Genomic DNA, 23,050 nt, shown 5'->3' on the forward strand with positions numbered 1-23,050 from the left:
CCAACATTTACAGTTACAGATCATGTACCTTAAACATTACAGAAATAGCTGATTGTGAAAAAAATAAAATCATTATAAATAAAGTCCTTATAAATATGAACGGAAACAAGAGATATGATTTGTAGTGACAGAGATCACAATTAGAGATTGACTGACTAATGTGATGAGACATTTGTAACATGCGATACATGATTTTAATCTGTTTTTTATGCTGAAAACGAATATGAACTTAGAATCTTTTTATCACCCACCATTTTTGAAAAATTTTTTAAATTTCAATTAAAGGATTTTTTTTCATTTTTCAATGTGTAGTTAGTATTTTAAGCTCCTATAATGTATTTTGTTAGCTCATTTTTATAGCTTAACTTTGTTAACATAATTTGTAAGCTATAAATAAACGATACTAGACAAAGAATTAAATCATATCATAGTCATATATTATGACATCATATCAAATTCTGAAAAGTGAGCCTTCATGGACAAGATTAATCATGTCTGTGCAGGTAAAAACATGTAGCTGTAAACACAGCTGTGTTGTTTGTATTAAGCACTGGATTTAGAAATGAATTAATTTTGTTCAGTCTTATCACTGTCTTAAGTTTGTTGACAGTGGACTGTCATAATAATTTGAAATTGTGTAAACGATGTGGATGCCTTTTGTTATGTATGTGGTGAGTTTACCATAAAACCAAATAAAAAAAACATTACACCTTTAATTAAAAAAGCATATCATTTGTAATTTCAGTGTAAAACTGGTGATCAGGATAAAACGTGGGCTCCTCATTTAGTATGCACTAATTATTCTGTATATTTAAGAGGATGGCTGTAAGGTAGACGGAAGGCTTTGCCATTTGGTGTACCTATGGTTTGGCATGAACCAAAGAATCATGTAATCAATTGTTACTTTTGTTTAACGAGCGTGTCTGGAATTTCGAAAAAATCTAAACATAATGTAAAATATCCTTCATTGCAATCTACAATCAGGCCTGTACCTCACAGTGAAATTATTTCAGTTCCTGAGCCACCTGCGAGTGTATTTCGAATGCAGCGATGAAGAATCAGGCAGTACTGAAGAAGACAACAATGATTTTGATTTTGAATTATCTTCCAATAAGCCGCATCTTATATCACAAGGTGAATTAAATGACTCAGTTAGAGATTTAAATTTATCAAATAATATGGTTTACTGCACAAATTTTGGTGCGCTTATGTTGCACTTAGGACAAGTTCATAAACCTGAGGGCTGGCGCCTTTTCATAGATTCATCCAAATATAGTTTAAAAGTGGTTCTACTACACAATGGTAACAAATATCCTTGATACCAGTTGCTTGTAGTATTAATTTGAAAGAGACATATGATGTGATGAAAGACGTTCTTGAAAAAATAAATTATAAAAAACATAGCTGGAACATATGTGGTGATTTGAAACTTATAGCTATTTTGTTAGGCATGCAGTTAGGCTAAACTAAGTACATGTGTTTTCTTGATGAATGGGACAGCCGAGCTAGGGATAAACATTATGTTATCAAAGAGTGCAAGAAATGAGACAACTTAACTCCAAAGGGGAAAAATATTATTTATGAGCCCTTAGTTTAACCCAAAAAAATACTTTACCCCCTCACCATATCAAGCTAGGACTAATGAAAAATTTTATAAAAGTAATGAAGGATATGCCTGGATTTTTGTACATCAGGCAGAAATTTCCGAATGTAAGTGAAAGAAAAATGAAATAAGGTATATTTGTTGGTCCTCAAATAAGAGAGTTGGTCAAAGATGATGTATTTAACTCAATGTTAAATAATGTAGATAGTGCAGCTTCGGCTTCATTTAAAGACGTTTGCAAAAGTTTTCTTTTACTTCCACTGCCTTGCGAGATATCGTCCGACAGGCGGACGATATCCGCAGGCCGCACTTCCAGTATAGCGAGTCCCTTGTACCTGCCTTATCTTAACACACTAGTCCAAATCTCCGCACCATATAATAACAAAGGGTACGTCACGCTCAACAGAAGCATACTCCTCTGCTCACTATGTCCTCTTGTGTTGGGGAGGAGAACCGCAACCGCATACATTACTCTTTCTGCTTTCTCTCTGGCCTGCAAGATATTGGTCCCAAATCTAAGCCATATCCCCAAATATCTGATGGCAGGCTTAGACACAATCCTCCTTCAATCCAGTTCAACGATCAGGGTTGGGTGTCGTTTCCTAGTAGTAATTAAGACTAGCTCTGTCTTTTCTGGCGCTAGTTTCAATCCTACACCAGCCATCCAGGCACTAACGGCTCGATATGAAGTCTGAATTTTGTCAGCAATATCCTTCTTAGTGGCTGCACTAACCGCTAGCGCGACATCATCAGCATATCCAAAAATGGAGACCGGAAAAGGGATCCGCGGTACCTCATCGTACGCAGCATTCCACAGGGTCAGTTCAAGGACCGATCTCTGCGGAACACCTTGATCGACACTTCTCTCTAAAGTGTTATTCTCAGAAGCGTATTAAGCCTCCTTTCCGAGATATGACAATATCATCTAATTAAATAACAAGGGACCTGAAGGTTCACCGATGCTGAGGCAATGGTGGTGTGAGAAACGCAATTAAACGCGTTCCTCACATCTAACGCCACCATCACGAACATCTTCCTTTCAGTAACTATGGTACAGGTCGCATCCGTAATCTCCTCCACCGCGTCCAATGCAGAATTTCCAGCTCGGAAGCCAAATTTTCTCATCGAAAAGCCACTAGAGTAGGACAAGACGTTGTCTCTTCCAAAGTTCAGGGAAGAGCCCCTCTTCCAAACAGTCATTATATGTCTCTAGAGAAACATCTACATGTGTCACAATTGCCAACTTGGCCACTAAATTTGGCGAGGCATCCGGGCCTGGGGCCTTATCACGCATTAGGCGTTCCACTGCCTGAACAAATTCCTCTTTAGTAAACGGCAGAGGACTTCCTACCTCATCTACATCCAGAAATACCTCTTCTCCATGGGGGAAACCACCATTAATTACAACCTGTACCTCCTCGACTACTGGGGCAGCACGAGCTCTCGGTTTATGGACTAGGATTTTATAAGGCCTATCCCACGGGTCATTCTCTATCTCCTGGATTAATTTTCGCTAACAAGCCCATTTAGAGTCCTTTATAAGTTTCCGGAGCTCTCTCCAACACTCCTTGCACCTATTTGTGCAGTGCTGTCTGGCTGAGTTGTACACTCTCTAAGCCTCCCGTCTGGCCCTCAGACATTGTTTTCGCTTTTACACGATCTCCTCGGTCTACCAATAAGCCAACCTCAGTAACTTTGCAAAAGTTCCTCAGTAAATGCATGAAAGTCAATTCTTCTCACGGACCAGCAATGTATCAGGGGCCCTCCAGGCCCTCTGTCTATTGTCCTCCACGGTCATACATATCACCTGGTGGTCACTTCCAGTAAAATCTTCCGATACCCGCCAGTCACCAATCCTCGCCGCGAGGGTGAGGATGGCAAAGGTAACACCAATGGTCGATCCAAAGGTGCCTCTCCAGTAGGTAAAAGTGTCCCCCTCATTAATAAACATTAACTCCAGGGATGCAGCCATTTCAGTCAGCAATCTTCCCCATGTGTCCGTTCTGGCAAGTGCTGAGTGATTCAAATTTATCTGAACAAGCTTCATTTCTGGGTAGAAGAATGTCTGGTCCTCCCCGGTTCACGGTACTCCATGTAGTTGCAAGACCCTTTGGGCACGCAGCAGCACCAGTGCAGTCCCCCTCAGTCTTACATGTCAGGCACTAGGTCTCTCCACGCACTCAACAGCTCGATGGCCCTCTTCACCACAGTTAAAACAGCTGGGTGTTTTCCCTGTTTAAGCCACTACAATTTCTGGTGAGGTGCCCCAATTCGAAGCATCTATAGCATTTCAATGTTGCCTCAATAGTATCCCTTTTTTAATTTTTCTTTTTTTTTAACTTAGTTTTAATTTTTTATTATATAGTTTGTATTAGTTTTAAGTTTTATTTAATTTTACTATTTTAGTTTCTAACCTAGTTTTAAGTTTTATGTTAGTGTTTTTATTTTTTTTTATATTCTTTTAGTGCTTTTGTTATCCGTGAATGGGCCTTTTACACCCATCTCAGACCTTGTTAAATTGCATTTGTTTTTATTTTCGATTTTACCTGTGATATTAGTTTTAAGTTTTACTATTTATATATTAGATTAGTATTAATTACTGTTTTTTCATTAAAAAAAATCCGGACGATGATAACGCGGAGAAGTTTTTCACCCTCAAAAAAAAAAAATTTAACAGCTAATTGAGAAGAAGAGTTCTGGCCCTGATGGGGTAACGGTTTCAATAAGGATTGAAACCGTTACCCTCAATGCAACCGTTACCCTCAAGATTCCCTGGAGATGGTAGACATAGTCTATCACGGACTGAAAACACGAAGCTTCCCGCGGTGCTGGAAGAAATCGCGACTCGTTTTTCTTCCTAAGCCAAGGAAGAACGACCAACCGCCGGTATACCGCCGGCTGTGCCTGATCAGTAATCTGGGAAACGCTGTAGAACGGATGTTGGCGTCAGACAAAATTAATGAGGGCGTCGGCATTCACGATAAACAGTTCAGCTGCTGACAGGGGCGGTCATCTACTAAGGCAGTGAGTAAGGTTGTTGAATGGGCGGCTAATATCAGGAGAGGCACCTGGAGAACCCGGGGTACACCAAAAATGTTAATTTTACTAGATGTGAGAAATGATTTTGGGTCCCTGCCCTGGGATGTTATTATGTTGGCTCTGAGGTCTGAGGGCATAAGCGCTTATCTCCAGTGCAAAATTAGGGAGTATCTAAGCGATAGATGGTTTACAGCCGAATCAGAAGAGAACTCTATTCGATTCCAGACTTTTGGTGAAGTACCTAAGGGCTCCGTATTGGACCCACTGTTTCGGCTGATGGTCTATGATGATGTACTCAGATTGCCATCGTGAGTGCTCAGAAAGTCAATTCATATTTACTTACTTGAGATACATAAAAAAAACTACTAGAATAAATCAAAGAAATAAAATTTACAAAAAAAAATTTGTAATATGTTTTTGAAATCATGAATAATTTTACATTCTGCCAGTAAAATAAGCTTTTCTGGTTCTGTCACTGAAAGTTCATTAACAAAAAATAGTGTACAAGCCCAAACAGCTGAAACTTATGTGGAACTTTTTTCTCACATAGATTTTACTGACAGGAATAATAATTTTTTAACATTTACTGGTAATTTCTTCTGCTTAGCAAGTTACCTCTACCAAGTCGAGAAATTTAGCTATTGTTTTATTGTAACAAGAATAAAACTTTAGCTACTTTCTCATACAAATGTTCATCTATAAACATATTTATTTAGAAGAAATCTTCATATTAGACAGAGGAAGATGGAACACTTGTTCCATTAATCAATTATCAGAGCAATTTTTACAAAATGTTTTTTAATCAGATTCATCAGAATCAGTTGGATTTAAGAACTCTAAAGTACACAAACAATTTTAATATACCATCGTAAAAAAGTGAACATTAAGTATATCGATAAAAATGAAACTTTAAGCTTTATAGTAAGGCCTATAATTTAACTGCTCTATGATAAAAAGCTAAATAATTAACAACAAGATGAATTTAATATCCAGAAACACACAATTTAATAAAATAGAATGAATTAAGAAGGATTCTTTTGAACTCAAGACAAGAGAATTACCTAACACAGACTTGATAAAAAATTTTATTGTATTACATGATCAAAATTTCATAAATATTTTGTACCGACTTCAGCAATACAAAAACTAATATCAAAGGGGTGCTTTCATTTTTATTTCAATAATTTACATACAAGAATATACCAAAAGTATACCAAATACTCATCAGTATGAATGGCCTAATAATTTATTTTACGTTCTATTGATATTTAATTTTTATTATAAGTATTAAATGTATTAAGTATTAAAATATTAAACATAAATGCAAATTAAGAAAAAATAGTCAAATTTTGAAAGATTAGTGAGCCTAAATATATAATCTGCCTATACAATCATCAGTACTGAGATTTCTAAATGATTTAATAGTATAAAATAAATTAAAGCCTTTATTTTAGAGAAGAAAACTGCTACAGACCAATTTTTTATTTTAAGGATTCGTAATTTTCATACTTAAAACAAAGGATCTTGAACAAAATAATTGTTGAAAGCAACAAGAAACAATAATTATTTCCAGAAAACATTGAAAAAACAATTAATCATTTTCAGAAATCATTGAAGTTAAAATAATTATGAAGATATTACTGTGAAATTTGAAGTTATACTTTCTTCATATTTTGTACCATTGACAAAACAAATAACAATAAATGTACCATTAACAATTAAAGAAAAACAAATGAACAAGGTCTAATATCAAAGAACTGTTCCAGTCTTCTTCTTCCTCTTAGAGAAGCTAATTTATCATTTTACCCACATTTAACATAGATATGGGTCAGGTGTACAATTTGGAAAGATGATCTGTATATTTAATCTTAAGACTAGAAAGTGCAATAACTAATCAATACTTTTATGGCAATTAAAAATTAGAAAAGTCTAATTATAGTTTGGATTTATGTGATACCAACACATGATAGATGGTGCTGCCAAACTGATTATTACAGTTTTCTTTAACTTATCTTTTTGTGGAAATATATGCATTCCAAGGTATTACAATAACTTTTAGAGATACCCAGTGACCGGTTATCTAAGCTGTAATTTTTGGGATCCTAGTTTCAAATTCTAATTTCATTGCATATAGGAATGTTCCAACAAAACAGACGTCCTGTAACAATAATGGTAGCCAGAACTGACTTTGATTGGTGCAGAAGTAAAAAAAAAAAAAACACTATATAAGAGAGAACAGAAGAAAAAGAAAAAGTTAAAATAAATTTAATTAGAAAAAGAGAAAAATATTAATAAAATCACTAGCAGCGATACAACTTTCCAGATTTATATTACAGAGGCCAATTTGTTACTGAAGATGAACCGGTGTTTAACTTCAGGTAATGTGCCAAGACACTATTGCAACCTACAGGAATATGACATTAACAATTTCTGAACAATTGGCTACTCTTAATTTACACCAGACTTTAATAGTGTGGTTAAAAATAGCTGTATTACAAGACTTCCTCTATGAATCATGAGACCTTGCTGATGGTGAGGGGGCTTGAGTGCTCAGTGATACAAAGTAGCTGGAACAAAGGTGCAACCATATTGGAGAGGTATCTGTTGAGAGCCAGACAAAAGAATGATTCCTGAAAGAGGGCAGCAGCTCTTTCAGTAGTTGTTAAGAGCACAGGTTTGGAGAAATTAAATGACCATATCAACATCACTCAATCTTATGAGTACTGCGAAGCTAAGAGCAATGGAAAACTACAGGTGTTATTTTTCCAAGAAAATGTAGCTCTCTGTATTTTCATGTAACAAAGATAAAGGCGCCTTCCTTGGTAAACTAGTCCCCCATTTGGATCTTCGGATAGGGACTACAGAAAATTAAAAAATAACGTTTTACAAGTCATAGCATGGAATATAACATTCCATGCTATTTTAGACTTATAAAATAGGTTGATACGTTACAAAATTTAAAGAGTGAAATGACTTTTTGTCTGTTAAATTTAGAATAATTAACTCAGCATCAAATAAACGGCAGGAAGGAGTAGGTTTCATAATGAACAAGAAGATAGGGGAGAGATATTAATCATTGTAATAAGGATAAAATCAAAACCTAAGCCGACAACGATTGTTAATATCTATATGCCTGCAAGTGCCCATAATAATGATGATGAGGTGGAGAGTATATACAAATAAATTGACGAAGCAATTAAATACATAAAAGGGGATGAAAATTTAATAATAGTTGGAGACTGGAATGCAAGCATCGTAAAAGGCAAGGTAGGAAATACTGTGGGTGAATATGGGCTGGGAAAAAGGAATGAAAGAGCGGACCGACTTATTCAGTTCTGCATGAAGTACATACAGTTTAGTAATTACAAATACCCTGTTTAAAAAGCATAATAGAATATATACATGAAAAAAGCTGGGTAATACTACAAGGTATCAGATAGATTATATCATGGTTAAACAAGATTTAGAAATCAACTCGTCAACTGCAAAGCATATTTAGGAGCAACCATAATTTAGTGATAATGAAATGTAGATTGGGGTTTAAAAAACCTGAAGAAAAGGTGTCAGATGAATCTGTAGAATTTAGAGAAGCTTGAGGAAGAGGAGGTAAATAAGATTTTTGAGGAGGACATCGCGAGAGATCTGAATAAAAAAGATAAGTTAAAACACGCAGAAGAAGAATGGAAAAATGTTAAAAACGGAATTCTTAAATCAGCAGAAGAGAATTTAGGCGGAACAAAGAAAACTTGTAGAAAACCTTCGATATCAGAGGATATATTGCAACTGATGGTTGAACATAGAAAGTATAACAATGCTAGTGACGAAGAAGGTAAAAGGAACTATGCACAATTTAAGAAATACCATAAACAGGAAGTGCAAATTAGCAAAAGAGTAGAGGATTAAAGTAAAGTGTTCAGAAGTGGAAAGAGAAATGATCATCGGTAAAATAGACAGAGCATACAGGAATGACAAGGAGAATTTTGTAGTACATAAGTTAAAATCTAATAAATAAAAATGGCACACCGATTTATACTACGAAAGAAAAGGCCAATAGGTGGGTGATATAAATTGAAGAGTTCAACGGAGGAAATGAATTAGAAACTGGTTATAGAGAAAGAAGAGGAAGTTAAAGAGGATGAAAAAAGAGATACAATACTGAGATCTGAATTTAATAGAACACTAAAAGATTTGAATGGCAGAAAGGCTCCTTTGATAGATGGGATACCTGCAGAATTACTGTGCAGTGCAGGTGAGGAAGTACATACAAACTGGTGTGAAATATTTATTAAAAAGGGAAAGTTCCATCAGACTTCAAAAAGAGTGTTATGACATGATATCAAAGAAAGTAGAATCAGATAGATGTGAAGAGTACAGAACAATTAGCTTAACTACTCATGCATCAAAAATCTTAACTATAATTCTGTACAGAAGAATGAGAGGAGAATGGAAGAAGTGTTAGAAGGACATATTGGTTTCAGGAAAAGTATAGGGACAAGGGAAGCAATTTTAGTGCTCAGATTAATAGTAGAAGGAAGATCAAAAAAAGCAAACCAACATACATGGCATTTATAGACTTAGAAAAGGCATTTGATAACGTAGACTGGAATAAAATGTTCAGCATTTTAAAAAATTTAGGGTTCAAGTATAGAGATACAAGAACAAATAACATTTACAGGAACCAAACTGCAACAGAACTAGAAAGAACTAGGAGTTGATGATGTTAAAGAACAATTTAGATCCGGACTAACAGTGTAAGGTGAAAAGATAAAGATGCTATGATTTGCTGATATAGTAATTCTAACTGAAAGTAAAAATTATTTAAAAGAAACAATGAATGGCATGGATGAAGTCCTATGCAAGAACTACCGCATATAAATAAACAAGAACAAAACGACAGTAATGAAATGTATTAGAAAGAACTTAGGTAAACCACTAAATATAAGAATAGGAAGAGAAAAGATTATGGGGGGTAGAAGAATTTTATTATTTGGGAAGTAGAATTACTAAAGATGGATGAAGCAGAAGCGACATAAAATGTCAAATAGTACAGGCAAAACGAGCTTTCAGTCAGAAATATAATTTGTTTACATCAAAAATGAATTTAGACAACAGGAAGACATTTTTGAAAGTATGTGTCTGGAGCACCGCTTTATATGGAAATAAAACTTGGATGGATGATCAGAGTACTTGAGAAGAAAAGATTAGAAGCTTTTGAAATGCAGTGCTATAGAAGAATGTTAAAGATCAGATGGATGGATAAAGTGACAAATGAAGAGGTGTCGTGGCAAATTGATGAAGAAAGAAGCATTTGCAAAAATAGTTAAAAGAAGAGACAAACTTATAGGCCACATCTTAAGGCATCCTGGAATAGTCACTTTGATATTGGAGGGACAGGTAGAAGGGAAAAACTCTGAAGGCAGGTAACATTTGGAATATGTAAAACAAATTGTTAGGGATGTAGGGGGCATACAAACATGAAACAACTGGCACCTTGATTCGGAATCTTGGGAAGGTGCATTAAACCAGTCAAATAACTGATGTTTGAACATGAATACCTGACCGATGTTTGAACATTGACATAATGTTTTATTTCTGTAGCAGGGTCTCTCCCTGGAATAAAAATTATTGTGATCACCCGATCCAAATACATCATGCGGCTCAAAAATACTCTAACAATATGTATGCTTATCTTTAGTGTTTACGGGACACACATGCCATGTAAATGAGCCTAGCATGAATTACTCAGGTCATATACTAGTACATCTGGCTATGGTAATACATCATGTAAAACATTTCAACATTTTGTTTTAATTATGATCAACCTAACTTATTTTATTTCCACATTTTTCATATATTTCTTAATAAATTAGAATAATTATAAGTCAGAAGTGTTAGAAAAATTTTTTTCTTCAAAAGCTTGTTACTCTCCTGTTTGGAATATTTCATAATATATTTTTAGAAATAAGTTTTTAACCAACCATTAATACCTATTTGCTACTGAGGATAAACAGAATTAAAAATAATAATAATAATACTATGATTTTCAGATTTTACAACTGACATGATAAAGTATGCACGGATGCATGCTATCATCTTTTAAATTGTATACTGTGATTAAAAAAAATTGAGGTAAATAAGCAATTTAAAAAAAGATGACCATAATGATGCTGTATCTATTGCAATCAGTTTGAATTGTTCAAAGAGTAGTCAACATTATCACCAACTATGACTGTTCTGTAATGCTACAAGATCCAGTAAAAAACGTATAGCTACTTTAAAAAAGATATCGATAACTAACGTACTTTGTTAAATGAAGTTAAATTAACAACAATATCTCAGGAAAGGTCCAATTTCAGCTCAATAAACCAATTGCTGAAGTGTTATTGGATCCACATGCTTTTATAAGTCAATATCTTAAATAAAAATGAAGTACATAATAAAATTAATTTACATATTATAAAAAAAAAATTATTTCTTTCAGTTACTTCTAATGTAATAGTTCAATGGTTGATCTAATTGCACAGTGTAAACGAACCACAAATTTCTGTTGGTTTTGTTTTGTTAATCTTGTTATAAGCTAAATTTGTATACTTATTTTATATAATTAAAGTCAAATAAACATAAATGCAATCTTAAAACAAAGTAAAAAATATAATTCATACTACAATTAAGATTATAAAAAATACAACTAAAATTAAACTGTAACAGTTTTATAAAATATTAAGAAGTCAAAAATTTATAAAAAGTAAAATTTATTCATAAAGGTAAGAAATAGTAAAAGTTAAGTATTAGTACAGAAAAATACAAGAAGTTAAAAAATGAGAAGAGGATGTGACACCCCCAGCACTTGCTGGGGACACATCCTCTTCTTACATTTACAACAAATGGTGAACCAGGAATCGGAAGACCATCATATAGAATATCAATAGTATGTCGACCTGAAATGAAAAAGTTGTCAAAAAATGAAATTATTTCAAAACAAAAAATAAAATACACTGCAGTCTAGAGTAAATATTATAAAGAGCTTTAACTTTTAAAGATGCATATAAATGAACTTTCACTATAGTGTAGAAAATAATGTTTTAACATATAGTTGTTCTTATGAAGGTAAGGCATCCAATGAAGGGATGCCTCCCACCAATTACAGTGGCCAACAAGATTCTTGTCTCACGAGTACCAGTAGGTGTACTTAAAATGGTTTTTAAAACTGTTTTCAAATATGTAGTCGGAATTTCTCCATCGCTTACAGATTTTTGTTATTTTAATTTTTTTTTAATATTTTTTCGTCCATTTGTCTATTGTCAAGTAAAAGCTCCTAGAACATTGTAAATATGATGGGACCAAATGAGCTAACTCAAAGATTAGTGTTGCTACTGTTGTGTAGGTTCAGATGTGTACAGACATGTACATACGTGATCTATTGTAGTACATATTCATCAGAATGATGCCAGTTGTGAGATAGTAGTGAACCAGTAAACACGTCATTGTGAGTCTTTTATGTATCTGAATTATTGTGTATTACGTATTTACAACTTTATTTCTTTTAATTAGATGTTAGTTACAAAATGCTTAAGTTTGTTTAAATCATCCTACCAATTTTTGTTATGTATGTGGTGAAGGGACAGTAAGGTGAAACCTTACTCCAATAGTAAAAAAGTGTTGTGAACTTTATTTTGGGTGTAAAATCGGGGACCAAACAAGGGCCTGGGCCACACATATCTATTATTTATCGTGTTCTAGGCTTCTCGCTGCATGGAAAAATGGCACACACCACATGCCATTTACTATCCCTATGATTTGGAGAGAACCCAAAGATCACTCTTCGGACTGTTATTTCTGCTTAATAAATATTAAAGGGATTACGTCAAAATCAAAACATACAGTGGTGTACCCTAACTTGCAATCTGCAATAAGACCAGTTCCACACTGGAAAGAATTGCCCATACTAAAGCCTCCAGAGCATGTGACATTAGATGAAGTGAGCTCAAAGTCTGATGGAAGTAAGGAAGAAAAAAAACAGATTCTGGTGATACAATTTTTGAACAAAGCAGTTCATCCGTGCCTCATTTGCTGACTCAAGAGAATCTTAACGATCTCATACGAGATTTAAAATTATCCAAAAAAACAGTCTGAAATGCTTGCTTCCCAGCTAAAAGGAGAATACAAAGATATGTACTTATCGTAATCGTTATTCTGAATTTAAAGACTATTTTTCTGAAGAAAATGGCTTAGTGTTTTATAATGACATTTCTTTTCTTATGGAGACACTTTGTAATGAACATAAACAAACAGAATGGCACTTGTTCACCGAATACTCTAGAGTTAGTTTAAAAGTTGTTTCTGCATAATGGCAACAAATTCCCATAGTATCTGCGGCTAACTCTGCTAGTATGAAAGAAACATATGAAAACTTTAAATTTATATTGGAAAAGCTTCAATATTCAGAGTATGAATGTAATATTTGTGGTGTTTTGAAGGTAATTGCACTTATTCTTGGTTTGCAGCTCGGTTACACAAAGTACTGCTGTTTTTTTGTGTAAATGGGATAGTAGGGACAGACAAAACCATTTCCTTACAAAAAAAGTGGCCTAAACGCGAATCACTCATTCCTGAACAGAAAAATGTGAAACATGACCAATTGTGTAATCTTAAAAATGTGCATCTACCTACGTTACACATCAAACTAAGATTAATGAAGAATTTTGTCAAGGACATGGACAATACTCGTGGTTTCATGTACTTAAAACAGAAGTTTCCTAAAATTAGTGATGTAAAAATTAAAGGAGGAATATTTGTGGGTCCACAAATATGACCACTAATGCATGATGAAAAGTTTGAGGAAATATTGAATCCACCAGAGAAAACAGATTGGCAAACATTCAAAAATGTTACTCAAGAGTTTTTTGGGAAATTGAAAGGAGGAAAATTACCGTGATACTGTCAATGATCTTTTAAAAATTTGGGTTATAATATGTTCGTAAAGGCACACTTCCTGCACTTACACCTAGATTTCTTCCCAGAAAATCTTGGCACAGTGAGCAATGAGAATGAGGCACACTTTCATCAGATTTCAGCTATGGAAAAGATGTATCAAGGAAAATGGAATCCTAATATGCTGGCCGATTATTGTTGGACCATCAAGAGGATTGCTGCACAATCAAAATATAGCAGAAAATCATCATTTCTTACTTTCTAGATGAGTCAAATATTTGAATATTGTGTAATTAAGAATGCAAAAAGTATTAAAATGTTTGAAATTATAGATGCCTGTCTCTCAGAAACCTTGTGTAATGGGAAAAAACCGATATCAGATTTAAATTCAATAGAAAAAATACTATTAGAAATACATATTTTTCTTCCTAGGGACAAAAAAAAATTACTTTTTATTCCCCAATGTTATTACTTAAATATGAAGAGTTAGGAAATCTAAAATTTTTGACATGAGTTGAGTAAAAAGAGTAACAAAGGAGGGTAAGTGAGAATAACTAAAAAAAAAGAGATTCTAACATAATTTTTCATACGAATTTAGATTATAAAAGAGCTCAGTCACCACAGATTTATTTTTATTAGATAATCCGTTGAAAGAACAACAAATTTTTCATTGTTTTTCTTGAAGGAGATAAATTTTAAACAGTTGATAACTTTAAATATGGTAGTTCCAAACAAAACAATTTTAATGGCAAACCAAGACAAATTTACACTGAATGGACACTTTCATCATAACACTTTCAGAAACTCTTCTGACCTTCCAAGGACATCAAGAAGTTGACAAATATAATAAATTGATTTAGCACACATAACAAAATGAATTTATCAAATTATTGTAACAAATACACAGATCACTTCCTCATGTCCCTGTGCATGTGTAAATTGTATGGCCACAGCAAATAAAAATCACCTTGCACGCCTTATCTAACATAAGTAAAATATTCAAAAATAACAAACTTAAAACAACAGAAAATTTGACTTTTCTCTCCATGTAAAGAAAAGTGTAACTAAAACACAAAATTAATGGACGTTTTTTTTTCTCTTTAAAAACACAATTATGTTCCTCTACAATGAATGACAGAATAAATATGATTTTATAAAAATTAGCAATAAAAACACTTCAGAAAGGAAATTATTCAACAATCACACAAATAAATCTTTGCAAATAAAAATTGTCATGTATACAAAGTTACATATTTTTATGGTTTCTCTTGAACCCTTATGATGACAGTAGAAATTTCAGAAACAATTTTTTACTCATTTAATGGTGGTTTTGAAAAGTTGTAATGACAACTTTGAATCTTTTCTATTAACAGGCAGCATTTTTAAAATTATATAAATAATGTAAGCATACCTTTTTACACACCTATGCTTCAATCAGAAATGTTTATTATGTACATCAAAATATGCAGTTAATTAAATAAATAATATTGTGAATATTACTCTAATTAAATGCATTATGTATACAATAAAACAATAAAAATTAAAACCAAAAAGAGAAAGGCGATTGAAATAAATTTGAAATTTTGATTTAAAAAAAAAGAAGAGATAATGAAATCAAAAGTAAAGTAAAAACAGTAAACAATAATTCATGCTAACAAATGCATTCCTGAACTTGTACTAATATATTCTAAGAAATCCAACGAAAAGGTAATCTAACACTTACATTTACAGAAAGTACTGCCAATTAATGGAAACGGTTCTCAAGTTTTTTTTAAATACCTAATTTCATTAATTTACTCTTTTTTATCTATTTCATTCTATTATTTAAATGTAGACAAACCTAACAATAGACTGGTTATATTATTCAGTTAAATTCACCCTTTTAGAAAACCTTGAACATTAACTAATTTTTATAACTGTTAAAAAATTCACTTAATATAGTAGAACCAATACCTTCTTCAAATGGTGTATAACAACCGATTCGGTATGTTCCATCAGCAAGTGAAGTAATATGGTTTTCTGTGAGAGACCGAGATGGATTGGTTATTATAGTACATGTCACTTTACGATCTTCTACTTTTCCAATTGCACCAGAATCCACCAGACACCTGTAACAGAAGAACTTAATAATGTATTATACATAAAAAATTAACTATTTTATTTATTTTATTTCATTTGATTATATTATTTTAGACTAGAACCTAAATGTACCTCCTACAGTAAAATAGTATTTTTTCTGTAACTGCAAATTCTGATAATAAAAATTATCAGAGATAATTATCAGAGACCTTCAGGTGTTTTTCACTTCTTGAAAAAAAATTTAGATTAAATTGGAATAATTATGACTTTCTCATAGTTTAACTCACTGATTATAATAATTAAATTTTATTACATTTATATATCCTCAGTTTAATTATTTCAGCAGTTTTTTGTCAATTATAGATTCCAGTAACATGCAGTGAAACTGTACTCAACATTGTTTAAGTCTGTGAACTATGGGAACTAGATTATTAAATGAGGCTTCAGCTATTGAAATTTTATTCTTATTTCACATCCTTCAATTTTCAGGATGCTACTCCTTGAGACAGTCCAGGATTTATACAACCATTAGTTGTAAAGGGTGTAATTTATTACCTTATCTAAAATCTTTTAATGTAATTTTCTATAAGTTATTTCTGGGTTAAGAGTTACAACTGAGTTATTGATTGCTTCCCTTTTCATGTGATATTTGAAAGATCAAGGCTAAACTGTACAAGCTATTTTAACACCATCAATTGCTTATTTCTATTACCTGCCTTGGTTAGTACTTCAATTCTAATTTACAAGACATCCTGGATCCTGGTATGAGCCATAAAATAGCTACTATACTATTACTATTCTTAATAAGTAAGGGATGCAGCTATCTACTTTCCCTGGTTAATAAAGCTGTACACCTAATATAATATCCTCTTCAATTTTAGGTTACTATACAAATAATGTACACATTCATATGCTCAGCACAGCATGGAAAAGCCAACTGCATTTCACATTAACAGTCTATTACAAGCAAATTGTAGCATTACAGTCTTACTGTATAATATTACAACTTTTTTCATTCTCTTTGGGAATTGTTCCACAGTTTAAGAAATGAGTTATGTGTGTTGTTGATTAGGTTGAAGATTGAATAAGTAGACGAATCCATATTGAGTTTATGTAGTATTTATTCATTTGTAAAATACATTTTTGAATTCTACAAATGAATAAATGCCTGCACAGCCATTTAATATGGCTGTGCAGGCATTAGGAAATTGATCATTATTATCATTGGCGTTATTAAGAGAATCACCAAGTTTGATGTTATCTGATTTAAGAGAGGTAACATAACTAAAAATCTACCATCCTTGTTTCTAAATGTATTTTCTATGAAATTCCTTTCACATATTGAGTTATCATGAGAGGTTTGTTTGACTAAAATAGGTTCTTCTACTTCCCAGAATTTTTCTATCTGTGATGAAAGAAGTTTATTGTCATTATGAATGAAAAAAGAAGAAACGGAATTGTTGCGTGTAACATTTAAAGGAAGGTTTCCAGCTAATATATATCCTAGTCTTGTTTCTTGTATCAAGGGAAAATGCTGGTTACGTATAAATTTATTTGGCAGAATAAGGTTTAGGAAGAACTGTGCACCTAAAAGGACATCAATATTAGAAGAAATGTTAAAGTTTGGGTCCGCAAGAAATAAGTTTTCAGGTAAATTAGGATGAGATGAACAAAATGATTCAGCAGGAAGATTGTCACTTAGGTTCGGTAATACAGCATAAACAATGTCTAATATGAAGTTTTCATAGCGAGAGTATAGTTTAACTGTGACACTGTAATTTGATTGACATAACGACTTATTAATTACAGAAAATGGAAGATTATTTTTTGTTAAGGTTAGCCCAAGTTTATGAGCAAATTCCATTGCGCAGAAATTGGCTTGACTGCCTGAATCAAGTAACACTCTACATGTCTGATAATTTCCATGTTTGTTTACAGTATTGCACCACAGCAGTAGACAATAGAACATTTTTGTTTGTTTGTAATTTTAATGCACAATAAGTATTATTTTCAGGTTTAGAGCTAGATTTATTAATTTCCTCTGTATGGATTAAGGAATGATGCTTTTTGGAACATGTTTTACATACATGCTTATTCATACAATTATCAACATAGTGACCTGTTCGAAAACAATTAAAACAACACTTATTCTGGACTAAAAATTCCTTGCGTTTAGCTACTGTTAAATGAAGAAATTTTTTACATGTATATAAATAATGATCGGATTTACACATAGTACATTGAATAATTTTTGAATTTGCATGGTAACTAACTAAATTTCTTCTGTAATTTTTATTTGTATTGTTATATTTCCTTTGATCTTTAAAGGGTTTGTTAAATACTTGTTTGTTAATAGAGTGGGTGTTATTTGATTGCAAATTATACTCAAGTTTAGCTGTAACATTTTCAAGTATTTGTCTTCTATTGTTAAGAAACTCAACGGATTTACAGGTAAATTCATTGCCTCCAATGAACTTATACAAGAATTAAGTTAATTAATAAAATGATCTAAATTATCTGCAGATTCTTTTTCAATGAAACCAATTTTTAAAATATTTTCAATAACATGAACAGAGATTATGTATTTATTATCAAATATTTTTTTAAGAAGATTTAAAGCGACTGAATAGTTTTCCCTTGTAATTGGTAAATTTTTGATAATATTAAGGGCCTCATCCCTCAAAGATGACTGTGAGTAATGTAATTTTTGAATATCAGAAAGGTCATTTCTAGAATGAATTAAGTCATTAAATGTATTAGAATAATGCTGCCATTCAAGTAAATTTCCACTAAAACATGGCAATTTAATTGGCTGTAAAAACTGCATTTGATTATTAATAATTGGTTTAATATCAGTAACGTCTGATTTATCAGGAGGTTTTATAGACATCTTATCTAATAAAGATTTTAATTTACATTCTATTTTGCATAGATTATTTTCAGTTTGTATTCTATCGTCAGTCCCATCATAAACAATAGTTTCCAACTGAGACTGAATGTCATCATATTTAACTTGTAATTCTAATAATTTTTTAAATTTTATTTGTAAAGAATATATTTCATTTTTTGCGGGATTGAAATTATCAACAAAAGTGTTTATTCGGGTGATTGATGACTTAATTATACTACGTTGTTTTAATAAGTTCCTGACTATTAGTCTTTCTTTTTCCTGTTTAGCCTCCGATAACTACCGTTTAGATAATACTTCAGAGGATGAATGAGGATGATATGTATGAGTGTGAATGAAGTGTAGTCTTGTACAGTCTCAGTTCGACTATACCTGAGATGTGTGGTTAATTGAAACCCAACCACCAAAGAACACCGGTATCGACGATCTAGTATTCAAGTCCGTGTAAAAATAGCTGACTTTACTAGGACTTGAACGCTGGAACTCTCGACTTCCAAATCAGCTGATTTGGGAAGACGCGTTCACCACTAGACCAACCCGGTGGGTTCCTGACTATTGGTCTGCAAATGCAAAGTCTTACTATTGACCGATTCCTCGTCAGTCATTTTGAATTTAATTATATTTACTTAAATTATATTAATGTAAACATTAATGATAATAAGAAATTAAACATAATAATAAGAAAGGTAAACAAATTAATTAATAAGATGAACAATGGGTTACGCATATGATGAATGTTGATACTCGTAGCTTGTCGTAATCGTAGATAGTTGAACTTGGCCGTGATATATTTGTCTAGCCAAAGTGACGTAGTTGTACGTGCATGTAGGTTACACTCGGTGACATAAGATAATATATGAAAACCAATATCCAGTTCAATCTGGAAATTTCCGACACATCGATTCCAATAGAAAGTAACAAACAAAGAAAGAAACGTACAATTTGGAAATCACAGTTACATATCACTATTACTTACACTTTTATAGTTAAATTTCACTGCGTATAATTTTTGTACGCATTACAGTTTTTGGAGTAGCTTGTATAACTATACGAATGAATGTCTATACGAATTAAGTCCATTTTGAAGCTTATAAATTAAATTTGAATATGTCGTATCGAATACGTTGCTGAAGTTCACTATCCGGTTTGGAGGACCAAAATATGTGTGTTGATTAGGTTTGAAGATTGAATAAGTAGACGAATCCATATTGAGTTTATGTAGTATTTATTCATTTGTAGAATACATTTTTGAATGAGTATATCTGGTAGTCTTGTTTGTTGTAGTTTGATTTCAGTTTAGTAATAACACATTGAATATTAATAATATAGAGTACTTGAAGTATATTGAATCTTAATGAACGTAAACGAATGATTGAATAACTACATGCATTGTATGTTACCGATCCACTACACCACCTTGCAACGTGTCCACACTCCGAATGTGTAACAAAGAAGTGCACGTGTCTGGTCAGCCATAGCGGCGTGAAATGTAACTATAACAACAAGCTACCATTACAATATTTGAATAAAAAAAATATTTAATATGATCATGAAGACAGACTTCTCTTACAAAAATCAGGAAAAACTTTATTTAATTGTAACATTTTTACAGTATATGTGGTTTACAGCCGTAGGTAATATATATTACTATAATATTTTTCCAGTGTACTTTCCTTTACTATGTCTGCAATCTGGTAACTACCTCATATTATGAAACACAAGTTACAACAAGATTTTCTATGCATACATATAAGAATATTAATAAACAGTATTTAATAATGAATATTCATAACAGATTGCTATGCCTCAATACAATTAAAATATTCACATGTAAATAAAAAAACTTCAAAAATTATTTTTAAAAAACCACTCCATGCAATGTTCAGATAAACAACTGAAATGAATGATGTTTAAATACATCAGGATCTACAAATATTAATAGTTACAACATTAAAAAGAATTACTTAATGAATAATAACAACAAAAACATGCATGACTGCTGCTGGTCAGCATAGTTATTACTAACCATTCAAATTAAATCGACTTACTATTTGGCAACCATATAAAAAATTGAATATTTCACACTTAAAAATTATACTTTTACTTTATAAACTACATGCAAACATTTTTTTCTTTATATTAAAACAGACAAGCAATTTCAATAAATGGACCTAATCAGTCAAGTTAAAAAAAAAGTTAACTATAGTATTTTTCCAAGATGAAGAAATTTGAGATGAGAAATAAAATTAAGAGAAAGATATGATACTTAAAACAATCCGTTCATTCAATGATGAGATCTACTTCTACATCCTGAGACCAAAAGCAGAGGTTTCCCTATTTTACATAATTTTAATGACCTCAATAACGATTAAATCATATTTGCAAGTAATTTCACCAAATTACCTCTATATTTTAAGTTTTTAAATATGAAAATTAACCTTCATTTTTGCACCACTAAAAATGATTTGATTGCAATATTTTACTTAAAATGTTCTTAAAATTTTGATAACGTAATTTTGCAACATTTGTTGCCAGAAATAGAACAGTTAATGTTAATTCAATTAATGTTACCTAAAATTAGTATTGCGATATTATTTGATAAAATGACCCGAAGAAAACTATAAACAGATATAGATGTTTTTATAGCGAAATAGTATTATCCCCTATAAAGACTGTAAAACGGATTAAAAAACCGAAGTAAAAAACGATGAATAAAATACATTGATTCTGATATACTCTTTTTCATTATGTTTCACTATAATTGTGTAGGCGTTAATTTTTTAACGGGTAACAGAAAATTTAATATTTTACGTATTTAATTGATTGTTCAGATAACAGAATATTAATTTTAGCCCGACAGAAATCGGGTATTTAAGATTTATTATTTAATTGTGTTGTTATTATTGCTATTGTGTTTATTTTTCATTTCTCATGAGACATGTTAATGATGTTAACTTAACTATTTATGCTATTACGCCTTAAAATAATGAATTTGATAGCGATAATAAGGATTTGATAGCGAATGACTGCTACGATACAGTAGAAGTAAATGATTTTTTTAATTTTAATCCTTGATTGTATTTTAACCCTAAAAGTAATTCATTTTTTTTTTTTTTTTTTTGTCTTCAGTCATTTGACTGGTTTGATGCAGCTCTCCAAGATTCCCTATCTAGTGCTAGTCGTTTCATTTCAGTATACCCTCTACATCCTACATCCCCAACAATTTGTTTTACATACTCCAAACGTGGCCTGCCTACACAATTTTTCCCTTCTACCTGTCCTTCCAATATTAAAGCGACTATTCCAGGATGCCTGGAATATGAATAAGTAATTCATATGAACATAAAAATTACAAGAAAAATTTTTGATGGATTTGTTTTTTACTTAAGTAATAGTAACGTTAAGTTTCAAATTATTATATCGACCGAACTTGGATCGGTGATGACATCGAGTTTAATTTCAGATTAGGTTATAACGTATTGATTCAGAATAATAAATTCACCAACAGTGACGGTATGTTTGACTGGTTTGATGCAGCTCTCCAAGATTCCCTATCTGGTGCTAGTCGTTTCATTTCAGTATACCCTCTACATCTTATATCCCTAACAATTTGTTTTATATATTCCAAACGTTGCCTGCCTGCACAGTTTTTTCCTTCTACCTGTTCCTCCAAATTTAAAGCGATTATTCCAGTATGCCTTAATATGTGGCCTAGAAGTCCGTCTCTTCTTTTAACTATATTTTTCCAAATGCTTCTTTCTTCATCTATTTGCCGCAATACCTCCTCATTTGTCACTTTATCCACCCATCTGATTTTTAACATTCTCCTATAGCACCGCATTTCAAAAGCTTCTAATCTTTTCTTCTCAGATACTCCGATCGTCCAAGTTTCACTTCCATATAAAGCGACGCTCCAAACATGTACTTTCAAAAATCTTTTCGTGATGTTTAAATTAATTTTATATGTAAAAAAATTATATTTATAACTGAAGGCGCGTTTCGCCTGTCCTATTCGACATTTTATATCGCTCGTGCTTCGTCCATCTTTAGTAATTCTATTTCCCAAATAACAAAATTCTTCTACCTCCGTAATCTTTTCTTCTCCTATTTTCACATTCAGCGGTCCGGTCCATCTTTGTTATTTCTACTACATTTGTATGACATTAGGATATATATGACATGTAAATGAGCTGTAGTCTTGTACAGACTTTGGTTGACCATTCCTGAGACGTGTGATTATTTAATTGAATCCCAACCACCAAAATTAGTATTGTTGGTGTTATATCGTACGGACTGTAATTCCGTAGTCGCAATATTTTTATTAGGTCTGCATATTGCTTATACTGTATGTATTTTTATTCGCTTAATATGTTTCACGTCTGTTTTATGTCGTTCTTTTTCGTATTAACCGAATATATTGGCGTACGAGTGTAGCCGGCCGAATTAATTGTGTAGTGAAAGCGAAGGGGGCGATGCAACGAGAGAGAAAG

This window comes from Lycorma delicatula, chromosome 2, assembly GCF_047948215.1.
Source record: "Lycorma delicatula isolate Av1 chromosome 2, ASM4794821v1, whole genome shotgun sequence".
NCBI lineage: Eukaryota > Metazoa > Arthropoda > Insecta > Hemiptera > Fulgoridae > Lycorma > Lycorma delicatula.